Source organism: Metopolophium dirhodum, chromosome 1 (genome assembly GCF_019925205.1).
Source record: "Metopolophium dirhodum isolate CAU chromosome 1, ASM1992520v1, whole genome shotgun sequence".
In the NCBI taxonomy this organism is placed as follows: domain Eukaryota; kingdom Metazoa; phylum Arthropoda; class Insecta; order Hemiptera; family Aphididae; genus Metopolophium; species Metopolophium dirhodum.
This window is the reverse complement of record NC_083560.1, coordinates 113137118-113152690: the sequence shown is the minus strand read 5'-3', so window position 1 is coordinate 113152690 and position 15573 is coordinate 113137118.

Here is a 15573-nt window from a genome sequence, read left to right as displayed (position 1 = left end):
CCTTAATGAGCAGTGAAATTCTATCTTCAATACAAACGCCTAATAACTCTCGAAATAAATAGAATAATATTAAAACGAGGAAATGAGAAAAAAAGCTTTTCATATTCTGAAAAATGTTTATCGAGATCGTGGAATAAAAGATGAATTTACCCTTCTCGGTGGACAGTGAAATGCAAGTTAGAACTCTAACAATATCCTAGGTTATTCTACTGTAAAGTTCAAAATAAAAAAACTTCTGTACGAAGAGTGATCAAAGTATTGTGATGAGCTTCAAGTTAATTATCAAGGTAATCAGGTTGTTAATATAAATAAATTTGAATTTTATTAATTACCAAGTTATATTATTTAGGTTTTAAACATTCACCACCACAACAATTTATTGACACAACACGGCATTCAAACAGCAACTCAACCATCTCAACTGTACAACCTAAACTGGGAACAAGTTTTGTGAACTGTTATTCAAAATTTAGATGCAAGCACAAGCCAAATTAAATTTCTTTAATTAAATTTTACATTAAATTTTCAATTATATAGTTAATTTTTATTATTTCCTACACAAATAACTTGTTATTTCATTTTTTAAGAATACAATTTTAAATATTGAAAAATTAACGGTGTACAGCAGTAGCTACAGTTGTAGTCGAAATTTCCTCATCATTGAGTAAGTCATTGTCATAGATTCAGGGACAATGAAAAAATAAAAAAGGTGGGCAAGTGGGTCTCGGGGCGCATGTAAATTCCATCCGAAAAAATGTTTTAAATAATAATCACATCCTATTTATAAGTAAAAAGTTCTTATTACTTACCTAATGAAGTTTAAAAGTTTAAAGTTAGTTTTTTTGTATTTTTCAATCAAAACAAAATTTTTAGTTTTATATAATTTATAATTTATAAATTTTTAACAACAAAATAATTTGTAAAAAAAAAATTATATCAAAATTTAAAATGTAATGATTATAAAAATAAAAACGTGCATATGTATTTTTAATATTTTTCATCTGCTATCAAAATTCAAACTTTAAATTCTTAAAAAAAATGTGACTATTATTAATATTTTTTTAACAGCCATTGTAATATTAGAAGCCTTGTATTAAATGTTCAAGCTTTTGGACTCAACAAATACAATTTTATTGCTATGTATAGAACAAAAAACTAAAAAAAAAGGAAACTTAAAATGTCCATAAACATTCAAACCAAATCAAAATATTTTGAAAACTGTATTGTGTAAGTATAGAAAATGCGAATATACACATTTAGTGAAAATGTCATGTATCATTTGTTTTAAAGTTGCACCAAAAACCAAAATCAATTTTGTCGAAAACCAATTTTGCCTAAAAACTTCCGGTTTTCCCAAAAAAATTTGTTTTTAATTTACCTTGCGCTTGTGAAAAATACTAGGGATTGAAAATGTTGACCTTCTTAATGCACCAACTAGATTCACTTTCCCATTAACAAGATACTGAAGTTGAAAATCGAACTATTATTTTGACTAGTTATTATGCATACAGACACAAATAAAAAAATAATAAAAAAACACACATCATTGTAAAATCAATACATTCATTTCTCCACTCAGAATCTAAAATACATTCACGTATACAGCGATTCTACACATACATTGTGCGTAAAATCTAAAAATATTACATATATTTTACTACATTATATTATTGCTAATTTATTCAAATCAACCAAATAAAACAAGTCTACATAGACACGAGAATGTGTGTTTAAATCAAAATAAATGTACATACAAACCTTTGTAAAAATAGTTAAAAACTATTTATTTAAGTATAAAAATGTGTTATAATCTTAAATCGAATGATCCCAAAAAACTTGTAACAAATGAGTTAAAAAAAATAATGTATGTATTTAAAAATTCTAACAGATTTAATATTATAACTTCAGAAAATTAGAGTAGTGTATCAAGCATTGATAAAATCCATAACTAATTATGATATTTTAGATTTCTATATAAGAGGGTACGTATGTAACAACTATATAGATCCATTAAAAAAAATACTAAGAACTATTCTAAAAAAAGACTCAAAATAACACAGAAAATACTTATACAATGATATGAATGTACTACCACTTACCAGTAAACAAATTATTTTATAAGGCTTCGGTATTTTACATAATTAAAATTAAAAATAACCTTAGGTACTTTTGAAACTGAGAACGGACATAACACTAGACAAATATCTATTATCAAAGTACCAAATATGCTTAAAAAATTAACACAATCCACATACTTATATATTGGTCCAACAATTTACAATATTTTAAACTAAATATAGCAAATCCTTTAGGATTGGCAATTATTGACCAATGATGTCTAAAACCAAGTTATCAGTTGTGGTAAGTTTGCAATTGTTTCCTCCTGCAGAGCCAGATTTAGGTCCAATATTTTTAGTTAAAATAAAATATATATATAAGTAATCATTAGACTTGTATTTATTCCGTATATAAATCTAGATAAAATATTAAAGTAGGGGCTACAAATATGTAAGTCTATTAAATTGTATAGACCACAATAACATTATGTTTTTACACGCACCTTAATATTATAATGCAGATATATAAATCACCATTGCCATTTTTAATGGTTTTGCCAAAACGTATCACGTACATTATAGGTCCAATAATTTCCTTTATTTTCAGGTAGTTTGTGACTCACGCTTTTAGCAGTGTCCAAGCATTTTCTTAGTGAGTAAGTTGACTTGAAAAATTACCAAAAAACACATCTTTATGCTCTTTAATGCATTCAAGAAGTATTTAGTTTGTCATTTTAGTCATATTAAAAAAGTTTAAAACTTGAAAGTATATTTTGCTATATCATAGCATAAAAATAAAAACGTTTTCTTAATAAATTCTTATAATTGTTGTAGAGGTTCTATCTACATAATATGAATAACCGTGATTCTTATTCAAAATTTCGGATTGATAAACCGAAATATTATCATACATTGCTTATCAGGCATGTAAAAATACACAGCTGACTTGTAAACCGCTATTAATTTGACAATTTATTTTTAACTGGATTAAATTTTTATGAAACTTGTCTGTTTTTACATGTTTTTGTTACTTATAATTTTCCAACTTGGGTTTTCAATGAAATAAGTGCCAGCTCAACTACAAGTCTACAACCATGGTTTACTCTGTTGGCTTACAGGCCTTTTTTGGTGGATGGACGAACCATTAATTCACCTGTAGTGAGTGTGTGTCATTTTCTATACTTGATAACATTTTCAAAATATTTTTGATTTTTTCGAGTTGTTTCCGACATTTTTAATTTTCAATTTTTTTAGTTTTTTTTCCTATAAATGTGCATAAAATTGTATTGGTTATCAAAATGATTGAAAATGTAATGCACCTCACACAATGTTATAATATCAGCTTAAAAATATTAAAAATAGGCAAGATGTTTTTTAATAAGCTTTTAAAGTTCAAATTTTGATAAAATTTATCAAATTGAAAATGTAAAAATTATTTTATTGTTAAAAATTATAGCTAATAATTTAAAATTTAAAACAAGGTTGCACGTAAGTAGTTAATTTTGTAACCAAAAATCTAAAAAATATACAAACACATTTTTTTTTATAGCTTGGTATCTATTTTAAGGTAAAATTTGGATGAAATTACATATTAAATAACCAAAAATAACGATTTTAGTTTTTTTTTTTTTGTTATTTTATAATATAAATTCAATTTATCGGCTACTGTAGGTATTAATAATAAGTAATAACAATATAAATATAATATAAAATATCCTAGACTGACAAACAGTCTCTTCTCAGAATCGTTTTTCGTATACAATGATATTATATTATTATATCATTGATTCAAAATTCAAATTGAAAACCATCCATAACCAGTATCCCACTTGTAACCTACTGTACATCCACTTACCCACTTTTTTTTGGTGGGGGGGGGGGGGGTTATTAAAATATTTACCCCTTGTTTCGTAATGAGCAACGGCTCATTTTTCTATACGCAGATACAAGGCAGGATATGCTGGTAAAGACATAACGGCTACGACAACTAGCACACAGAGACAGCGTAATTTACTTTTGACCCCCACAGTACCAACTACTAACTAGATTCACTTCTCTACCAGAAAATATGCTGAAGCGGAAAACCAAAGCATTTTTCTACTGTAAAACTTATCAAAAGTGGACTTATCACTCCGCCAGAATCTCAAATATTAGCTTGTAGAAAAATCACCAATCCGCATAGCTTTATACATTTGTAATTTTAAATAGATACCTAATTTTATACGTAAAAAAAATTAATTATAATGATATATTAAATTAAATAATTAAAAATATTTATGGGATTTAAAGATTTTTTGATGAGGTGGATGTATATATATAAACGTTGTTTCCTCTATTTTATTTTTTGAAATCTGGCATCATAAGACTAAGCAATATTTTAAAATTATTGTTTTCATATTAAACACATTAAGGATTTATTATACATTTTTCATACTAAAAAAAGTAAAGGGAGTTTGTTACAATAAATAAAAATCTTAAAAATAATAAAACGTTAAATAAAGTGTTGTAGATATACTGTTTACGATTAATTTGGTTGGAAATAATTAAACTATGTATAGGTACTATAGCAATAAATTATGTTTACAAAAATAGGTTCATTATTTTTTTGTCATACATGAAAGGTATTTCAACTTCGATTTTGTAGTTTCTACATAATATAATGATATTCAAGTTACAATACATGGATGTATCAACTCTTATTGTTTTTCTGTCTACTGTATTCGTTTTATTAATATCAAAAATCGTCTGTCGTAAGTGTGTTTATAAATATTTTATATAATATAATATAATCTATATAATTAAACTTACATAAAAAACTGAAATCGTTTACCGTTAATTATAATTTTAGAGCAATCTGATACAAATTCCGAACATTTCAACAATCAAACCTTTAAAGAACATTGCGTTGAGTGTATTGCTGACGCCCACGCAGGAAATTATGACTGCGCTAATTTAGAGTTTCCTAAGAAACATGAACTACTTTATAAGGATCCTCAAAAAGTATTAGGTTTGTAAAATACAGTTTTTTATTCTAATAATAAAATAGTTTTGAGTAGGGTCTTGATTACTTTGAGTGAGCTTCATATCATTTAAGAGAATGTCAGCGCTAAAGTAGAATTTATGGGTACAACTTTCAAGTGATAACATTGCGTGTGCACTGTGCAATATCGCTGCGATAATAACAGCGTCGTTGTTGGTGCAACTTAACCTGTCCACGTCGTAGTGGCGAATTGTAGTCTCAATAGTGAGAGGTCGTACTATTATTTCACTGAAAAATTTCCTCACACAGTCTTGTCAAACGTTTCACCGCAATGTCCTGATCGTTACGCATTAATGTCTCCAATATAATAAGAAGATGTTATCTTCTTAAATATTTGCGAATGCCGAGAAACTAATTATTTTATCTAAGCTACTTTTTGCCTAAATGTACATAATATATAGGTACATAAATTAATAAAACTACTATTTAATAAAGCTTTATTTATATAATATTGTAGGTACATTATTACATACTAGGATATGTTTAAAAAAGCTAATTTATTAGTTTTCAGTAAACATATTGTATCTTTTAAATTATAGTTATGTGTGAACACCCACATAATTTGCATTAATATACTCTCATATTTTAGCTGCTTTCGATCGTTGGAAACGAAATCTAACGATAACCCCAATTTTTAGGAGGGGCTTGATCGAACCTGACGAAAATCTGTCGCCGCCCGAGGTTACTCTTATATGAAACGGAGTATATATATAATATGTGCACGATTATTTTATGGAATGTTCCTAATATGTGCGTAATAATATTTGGCTAGAATTTTTTAGAAAACTGACCTATATAGTATTATATAATATGTTATTAAAATAAATTTATGGGTTAAACAAATTATGTTAGTGCATAGGACTTATTAGAAAGGTGCATTACCTACCTATCTAATAAATGTGTACACTGTCTGCCGTTTGACGTCAATTAGTTAGTATATTTAAATTTTACAGGCGTATAAAGTAATAACAAAGTTAAATAAGTACTTTAAAAATACAAAATAAGTAGGGAACAGCTATTTATGTTCAGATCTAAATATAGAATGTCTGAACGAAACTTTTTGAGAAGTTATAGTAGGTACCAGGAAAAAATTTAAACATACCTACATAGAAAAAAAGCAAAGCACAAATTATTTTAAAACCATTACCTTCTCCACTTCTTGAAATAAAATTGAAATCATATGAATATAATATTTTTATTTCATAGTAAGGTATATTTATAAACTAGATGTTACTTGCTTGGTCGGTGGTGCACATTTTATAAAACAACAATTATGTTGATTTTTTTTTTAATGTGACGGCTCAACAATATAAAAGATAAACATTTGTTTTTTAAATTTGTGGTTTAATATTTTAGGTAATATTAAATCTGAATATTACAGATTAGGTTCAGAATTATTCAATTTATTTTTTATTACATACGTGCTCCAAAAGTTTTTCCCATATTGATTTTCATCAGGAATTTCAATAATATATTCCCACTTATTTGTGCATGTACAACACAATAGTCTTATTATTACGTGTAGTTGTCTTTGAACTTTTGACAAAAAGTATCATTATTTAAGATTCTGAAAGGAGCGAAAGAATGTGTTTATTTTTACAATGGTGTGTAGTTTTTTTTTCTGTCTGACAGCAACATTTTGGATACTAAAAATACTCTGATTTTTTAGATCAGCTTCTTTTCTGATAGAAAAGTTAATGTAGTTGTTACATTTGGGAGGTCAAATTGAAAATTCTAAGTAGTTTTAGAAAGCGTCAAAAAACTAAAAAAAAAAATGGTAATTTTTATGCAAAACAAATTTTTGGATTTTATTTTTTTGGCGTTACTCAAAAAATAATAAATATAGAGCTTTGAAATTTTCACCAAATATTTATATTAGAATTTTCAATAAATGGTAGCAATTTCAAAATATTTTGACTCTTTACCAGCTAGTTATAGCATTGAGAAATGTTTAGACATTTGTAAATTTTTAGTAAATGGTTTTACAATGGAGTTTATTTTATTTATTTTTTATCCTGTAAACTAAATTTATAGCAGTAGGAGTGCTTCGATTACAATATATAGTATCTTATCTTTTAGCAAATTGGATCAAGATGGTACTTTAAAGAGGTCATTTTTCGATTTTCTAAATAATTATTTAATGCCACGGGAAAAACCAACCACAAATTACAAAAACCGCTAAAAATGGGATTTTAATTTGAAACGCTTTGTTTACCACCATAGCAACGAGTAAAAAATAATAATATAATATTAATTTAATTTACATGGTATAATAAATTATAACAATACTTTGTGATAATCGGTGTAATTTTCTTTGATTTTATCTGATTAACTGAAGTGAATTAACTTAAGCAGTTGTGAATAATAATTTAGCAGAATTTGTCTCAAATTATTTCTATTAGTTAGTCTATGTGAGTAGAAACCTGAAATGTATTACGGAAACAGTTATTGGGGTATTATATTCCGTCGTAGTAGGGTGCCTAGGTCTGACACTCGACGGTGTAAACATTAAGCCTTCAGACCAAATAAACATTTGTTGAAATATGTGTTTTCGACAATTGTTGTCGACAATGTTTATGATGTCCCATCATTAACATTTAGCAGTTTAAAACTTTTTTAGTATTGCAAATACTACGCGTCTGAAATATAAACATAAGTAATAAACTTTTGGAACAATGATAATTTTTTCTATGTTTTGATGGAAACTGATTTGTCTTAACATTTCTCACAACAAAATAGCATAATACAATAATAATTTTCGTACAATCATAAAAATATATATTATTAAATATCACCACCACCATCATGGGGTTTTCAAATTTATTTTTGGCCATATAAAATTCTACGACAGCGTGGCGCCCCTGTAAAGACACTTCAGCGCACAATTGGGAACCGCTGACTTATGTGACTATATTCGTTGAAAATTTCGTAGTATTTGAATTACGAACTGACTTTTTTTGAGTAGACAAATAGAGACAAATAGAAGTACCTATGCGTGTGTGACATCCTCTTAAAATATTAAAAAACTTTTTTCTTTCAAAACTAATTAAATACGTAGTATCTAATATATGTAAATAAACCAAACACATAAAATATATTTAAAACTATATTATAGTCCCATTTCTCATTAATATTTGTTGGCAGTTTGGATTTTGTAACTCTATAAAACTCGAAAAACCAATTAAAATAAATCAAAAGATTGCTAAAAAAAACCTATAAATAAAAAACCGAAAATTTTTTTTAAAAACTTATTTATCTTGTTTTGTTATTTAAAACTAATATTCTACGTTATGGCATATTAGATATGATATTACTGTTACATATTGTAAAAGTTGGTTAAAAGGTCTTTGTACCTACGCAACACATAAAAATAACGTAGATAAATAAAATAAAATTAATGTAAACAATGATTAATTTATTAATTCAAACATTATGAGATAAAATTGATTGAGCTACTATTACCCACATTGGAAGATTTCAATTAAAATATAAGTTGATTTAAAAACAAAATTAAGCCTTTGGGCATCCTAAAAGTATAAAAAAAATTAGCCCAATACATAATAATATAACGTACCTATAGTATACTCTTTAGTGTACAAAAGCTGAATATATTTGTATATTAAATAAATATTTGTATTTTATTATACATGCCTACTATAAATCAAATTCATAGTTGATATTAATTAGACCTTTAAAAAAAACAAAAGCCTACAAAATCCGAATTCTATTTATTTATTATTATTTTTTTCTTTTCAATTAGGGAAATCATTTAATAACACGATTACTAAGTCACTTTGTGCCAGTCATTTGACTGTAATGGGTTCAAGTCTGGTTTCAAACCATTTTACCAGACAAGGAATAGACATGTGTACAAAAGTATGCAAAACGCAACTTGAGAAGATTTTAAAAGTATATCCAACGACTGTCATATTAAAAGATATGTATTGCTCCAGAAGTGGAATTAGAATGGCAAGTTGTATATGCGAGTTTAAGATTTCGTGTCAAGTTAATATTCATAGTGTGCTTATTCACTTCATAGTAAACCGTGAAGGATATTTAGCTGTGTTTGATGAAGAAGTAGGAAAACCCTATATATTTTGATTGTGTTAAAACGGTAGTACTTAATTATGTAAAATAAATGAACTTTTCTTAAAACTGTTACATTGTTGTTTGTACTGATTATCACAATCACGCAACTGAATTTTGAAATAAAATTAAAGGGTATAGTTTACTTAGATAAACGACAAAGACAATTGGAGAAAATATTCTTTAAACAACTGAATTGGCTAAAGTTTAGCAGCTAAACAGCAAAAAGTCTCTCAAAACTTTACGATATTGGATTTTAACTAGTAAATTAACGAATTTTCATATATACATTTTTGATATTTAGTCGTAATTTAAAAACCAACAACCGTAGGCATTTGCAATTTTCACCAAATATTAAGAGAACGACACACCCGCATGTGTTATCTCCGTCTTACACACGTACAACATAGCAAACAATCGTTAGCTATAGTTTCAATAGGGTGCTGTCAATTTTGATATTGACCTATTATCAAACTTTTAAGTAACAACATTATTTGTGTTCTCTCGTTGGTTTTTTACTATATATTAATTTTTAAGTGATTTATGATGTAAAACATTAATATTTGAAAATGCTCATAATTCACTTAAAAATTAAAATACCGTAAAAAACCAACAAGAGAACACAGATAATACTGTTACCTAAAAGTTTGATTATAGGTCAATTCACTCTAATATAAAAACTAACAACACACTATTGAAACCGGCGAACGAAAACTTGTTATGTCGGCCGTGTGTAAGACGGGACAACACACGCAGGTGCGATGTCCTCTTAAATTACCATTTTTCATATGGCTATAGCCATGTGAAATTTTTTTAAAGTTGTAAATTATTTTCAGTTAGAAATAAATATAAATATTTCAGATGAGAAGAACACAATTATATTTTATTTATTACATGCCATCGTTATACCAATATCGAAAAAAGTTTCAAGGGATCGCACAGGCAAAAATTCAGACAAAATATTCCATCAAAGATTCACAAAATAGTTTCATTATATTTAAAAACTCAGTTCCCAATAGAAGAATACATTAATATCCTTCGCACAATGTTCCAAAAAGAATTTTTAGGAGTACAAAGTTATTTTTTTGTTTGTATGCTTTGTTCATTTTTAAACTTTTTTTTTTGCATTGGGCATTCATAAAGTCCAAAAACCAATTTCTGAATTCAAACAATAAATTTTTTTTTTGTTTATAAAATAAAGTATAACATTTATTTTATATATTTAAAATATTTAGTTCAAGAATATTTTTTGGTCATTTAGTTTTATTGTGAATTATAATTTTTGTCTAATTTTAAAGCACATAAATATAATAGGTGCTATGTATTGTGCTGCAACTTGCTGCAATCAAATTATATAATATCGTTTAAAGGACAAGTTAAGATAATATAAAACACTAAGTCCAAACTTTTACTATCCACTACTTTGTTTTCCGTATCCTTAATAACTTAATATAATATATTTTTTACATAACATTTTAATAATTCTATAATATATATCTTAAATTGTAAATGCAAAACCTAATAAAAAAAAATAAATATATATATACATACCTTCAACTACTGTAACCATGATATTAAAGAAAACTAAACCATCTAACTTCATTCAACGAACAACCACCAACCATTTAAAGACTATACGCTCTAACAATTTAGTTAGTTACTTAGTTATTAAAAACCTTATCTCAGGCTACTATCAGTACACTAATATAACTGTACAAAGTAGCTTATCAATTTAAAAACCTATATTATATAATCAGTCACTGACTACCAACAAATTAAATTCAGTTTTATGTTCAATTATTAATCATGGTAATTCTAATTTTGTCCACCTAAATCAACGTTCTGGAACATAGTGCGTCTTAGCGAAAAAACTCCAATACAGGCATACTTGCAGCGTTTTATCATGGTACTCCTATGAACCCACAAGGAATTATTGTATTTTTTGACTCTGTAAAGTAATTTTTTACATTTTACATGCCTAGATGCCATAACATTTTAATTGTTTCATCTATTCAATTTAGAATAACTACCAGTCAGTTTTAGTTTGGTTGTACATTCAAAAATTTTTTTTCTCCATCAATACTGAGCTTGATGTTCCATGTCACACTCTTGGACAAACAATATCAGATTAAAAAAATTAATAAAATGCATTTTTAAAGTGTACAAATATACAATTTTTTTATTCAGTAAATTCAAACTTGTTTTTAATTTTTACCTTATTATCTATTCCTGTTAGTTTAAAGATATAGCATGTACGAGAAATTATTATTTAAGTTATTTAAGGGCAAATTATTATTTAAAATGGTTTTATTCTTTATATACCATACAGTGTTCAATGCACATAATATGTAATATTATTACATTATAATAAGGTGGGAAAATGCATTAAACTTGAAATAATTATAATTTCTTGTGACACGCTCTATGCACTATACAGTATACAGTGTTAGTATATATTTTAATTTAAAATAATGGTGAGAAATACTATTAAATGTAACACAGTACACCCTAATTCATAATTATTAACAATAAGTAATTATCGAAGGTTGGTATTAACCTACTTGTTAATTATTTTTGTTTTTAACTTATTAACTTATTCAGTTAAAATGTTTATTGTTATAACTTAACATTTTTTAGTTAATTATCATTGTCATGCAGTTAAATTAATTTATTTTCGTGTCCGCGGAACCAACTAGACAATACTAATTCGATGACTCTTTTTCGATTTTGGTCTTTTTTTTCTAATTATATATTATAATAATCAAATTTTTTACACAGTGTTAAACGTGATGACTTAAAAATATTGTAACTTGAAAAAAAATTAACTGAGTTAAGTTAATTTTATTTTCTATCTTAACTTTAAACTTATCTATTTAAATTTTTTTAATTGAATTAACTTAACTTGCCACAGTTAATTATTTTCATTAACTTGCCCACTTTTGGTAATTATTGTTAACAAATATTTTTTATTATTCTAAAAACAACAATATACCTATATTGTATATTGTATATTATCTATTCAAATCTGGCTAAGTGAAAATAGATTATTTCTGAACTTAAATAAATCGGTCATATTCTTCCACTCGCTGTCAGAATACACTTTACCTACCATGTCAATGTAAATCGGTTAATATTGTTTGAAACTACAGATATCTGGATAGCAAAATGTGTCATGACATAAAATGGACAAATCAAATTATTTCTATTCCTAATAAGTTAAGAAAGATGATATATATATATATAACGAAGTTATTACGGGATATATTACAGACTATAAAGGCATAAAAACTATACATTTATCTCTCTTATAGAATCTCTAAGTGGCATGTAATAAAGACAGGAATTTAATGTACTTAATATAAATAATCTATACATAAAAATCTGTTCAATATATCTAAAAAAACATAATCTATTATCTCCTATAAAACATGATGTTAATACTATAGATACGCAACTAATAATTTCTCCTATATGCCTAAGAAAATAGGATGTCAAAAACTAATTTTTGTGTTTATTTTTTTGTTATTTGTAGAGTCTGTCAATGTTTCAATTTTTTTCAACAGCATTTTTTTTGTTAAGAAAGTGAATATAGTTGGTACTTTGGAAGGTCAAAAATAAAAAATTCCCTATAGTTTTCAAAATCGTCAGGAAAGAAAGAAAAAATTATTAAATACTTCAGATTTTTACGCAAAACTATTACGAAAAAAAATCATTTTTGTTTTTTAGTGTAACTATAGAAATAATAACCGTAAAAATGTGCCATAAAAAAAACTTGAAAATATAATAGAACTTTTCTCTTAAGTTATTAGTGGAAATTAATAAAAACAAAGTTGAGCTTAAATTGACGATAATTTGTTGTAAGCGTGTCTGAAGTTAAAATGTTGACAAAATTCATCAAAATCACGAAAATTTGCAAATTAATTTGAATTAGATATTCATAAAATTTGTTTTATGTATATCTAAGAATTGAAATTATTAAACAAGATTCCACTAAGTTTTATTACATTTAACAAAAAAAAAATTAGCTTACCAGGATGTAAAATTAATATTTACCAGCGTTGAAATTGGACATTGGCCTTCAACTGTAGGTATTTGACATTTTTATTTGATGTTTATTTTATAATTTACTATACATGATAAAATTTTCAAAATATTTTGACCCTTTTTAAGATATTTAGTAAAGTAAAATAAATTACATTAATCACAATAATATCATAAAATGTACTCAATAATATTATAGGCTAACAGACCGTCGTCGGTATACAAAGATTATTGAATTCAAATTGAATGCATCCATATTAAAGTGACTAGACACCTAATATACAGCAGTTGGTTACCCAATTACTCGCATTTTTATAATTATTTTTAAAAGTACTGTAAATTGTTGACCTATTTTTGACCAAAATAGGTTCCAACTAGATTCTTTTTTATACCAGTAAATATATTGAAGTTGAAGATTAAAATGTGTTTACTTCTCCAAAAGATGTAAAACACACAAAACCAAAAGAAGCGCACTGTAAAAGTGTAAAACCCAATGATTGCTCACGTTGCTCAACGCAGAATCGAAAACCTAAAACTTATAAATTTAGAGATAATGATTATTAATAACAATAATATATGCCATAATATATATTATAAAGGTCACAATTTAGCTATCTTATTATTGTTGTGGTATTTTAGGCATCTATTAGTAAAATTATTTATCTACACTGTTAAACAAAACATTTTTTTAATGAAATACGATTTTAAATGTGTTTGGTTTTAGATTTCTAAATTGTTTAAACATATACACTATATATTTAAACCATCCTTTCAAATATCTTAAATCATTATCTAGGAGAGGAGACGTAAAATGTTAACTATACAAGAACTAAGAAGAAACCCCTCTCCACACTTTAACACTGGTCAAGTTTACATTTAAATTTATTTTATAAGTAATATTTAAACCATGGAAGGTGGAACCTACTATATACCTAATATTATATTATTATTTAACGGTGAACTAATACGTGTCCGAGGACAACTTCGTCATAGGTGCTTATTTTTCAACCATAAAAATGTTTATGTGTGTTATTAATCGTGTATGCACCAGTATACACATAGTATATACCAGATACCTATATATCGACGATATACCACATATACACATGTGCATGTATATAACACTCACACGCACACACACACACACATATATATATAAACGCATAGACGAAACGGAACTGGTTTGGATCGAGATCGTCCCCTCCACCCGTGTCTCGATCATTACTACCACGCACCCACCTCCATCATCAGCACCACCGCCGTCACGTCCATCTACCTACCTCCCGAAAACACCGAAACAGTATAATGACTAGCGGACAAACCGTGGTCGTAGTACAACCGCAGCACGAAACGGTCTTCCGAAGACGTCGCACGCGCGTTTAGCAGTATACATATTTCCACAACGCGCGGTTCAAGTTAGGTCGTGTTCGTTTTTTCCCGCAGTTCATCGGTGGATTTCCACGGGTGCTTACCCATACTATCAAGTCTCTGACGGTTATGCGCTGTTGATAGAGGCGATCGCTACAGCCACTAGCCGACCAGTCACGAGAAGCTACGAGTAAGTCCATTCATACGTTTGTTTATTTATTTACACCCGCTTTGGAATTTAGATCGAATATTTAGCCAACTAGGTATAGGTAATCAGGTAGGTTAGTCTACCAGTAATGCAAGCGAGACATAAGTATTTTTTTTTAAGACAATTTAATAAAACGCCTCTTTTTCGAAATTATCTCTGTGTAACATGTATTCCGAAGGTACGCAGGGTTTTTACGACGAGCGGGCGGCGGCAATCGAATCGGTGTCAAAGTCTACGGGAACGCGAAATCCGTCATTTGCAGAGGAGGGCTATAATATAAAATATATAAATGTCCGTTGCCGTTAGTAGCAGTGCCCCCCCCCCCCCCCACCCCGACTTGTACCCGGTCACCGCTTTCAGCCCCTCGAGAGATTCTGACATAACTCGATTTTTCTTTCTTTCATTTTTTACGACTTCCAACGAGTGGGGAATAGCCGACTTTTCCCTCGACTGGTGAGCCCGGTAAGAATTTTTTTAACGTTAAAATATATTGTGCTCTGAAATCACGTAGTTTTATAACTCTTAGCATCTAAAAATATTCACTACCACAAATAGATACAGAAATAGCATGAATATATTATAAATTGTAATCTTAACAAACTACAGTAGCTACTCGCAATGAGAAATAAACCAAACACATATAGTCAAAATATTACCTAATGTTTTGTCCAACGAGATAAAAATGTATCAAAAGTTCGTTATTTGTTGTAAGTATATTCACTGTTACTTACAACACGATTATTATAATATATGTTCAGTATTTTTAGTTATTT